Source organism: Haliotis cracherodii, unplaced genomic scaffold (assembly GCF_022045235.1).
Source record: "Haliotis cracherodii isolate W230 unplaced genomic scaffold, xgHalCrac1.p SCAF_2, whole genome shotgun sequence".
Taxonomy (NCBI): Eukaryota; Metazoa; Mollusca; class Gastropoda; order Lepetellida; family Haliotidae; genus Haliotis; species Haliotis cracherodii.
This window is the reverse complement of record NW_027266275.1, coordinates 68,371,407-68,372,210: the sequence shown is the minus strand read 5'-3', so window position 1 is coordinate 68,372,210 and position 804 is coordinate 68,371,407.

The following is an 804-nucleotide window of genomic DNA, read 5'->3' as shown; positions in this document are numbered from 1 at the left end:
ATTGACATATAGTTTACGACACTATGAATGACATATAGTTCAATCACTGCAAATGACATATAGTTTACTGCGCTATAATGACAACACTATGAATGACATATAGTTTCCTTAAGAACTGTCGTACCCACTCCCCCATGTGTCCACAGACACATAGACGGCGAGGTGATAGGTCGAGTGCCTTTAGGGTAAATGTACTGTGGCTCTTGTAATCTTGTAATTCGCTAAGAACATATAATATGTTTTAACATAACATGGTTCTACATTCCCTACCTGCAACAAAATAAACTTTAAACTTTGAAAAATTCCAAACGGCCGCTGCATCTAATTTTGGTAAAATAAAATAAATAAAAAACCCTTTGATATGGCGTTATATATTGGCCCAGTGGTTTCTGTATGCAAACGGTGGCTTCCTCTCTTCCCATCATCATTGGCTGTAAATGCATACTCACATCAGCTGCCTCAGACCCCGAGTAAATATGGGGTGGTGATATGTTTATGTGTGCATACTCAATTATGGTGTGGAAAATATGAATTATTTTTAAGAGCCCGCTGCGAACTCAGCAAATATATACTCGCAGCTTATTTAAAAGTGGTGAATATGTCACGTGAAGGGTGAATGAGGAGAAACCTACAAGTATAGCAACAATTCGAGACAAGCGATGCCGACATAACAAGAGCAAACTAACATGAAATTGTCGAAAACATGCACATGAAGTGATTTAATACAAACAGCTGTCCGCATGGTATCAAGTGGTGAATTCGATACCATGGGCCCAGTGGCTCCGACAGTTCTCAGCGTGTTCC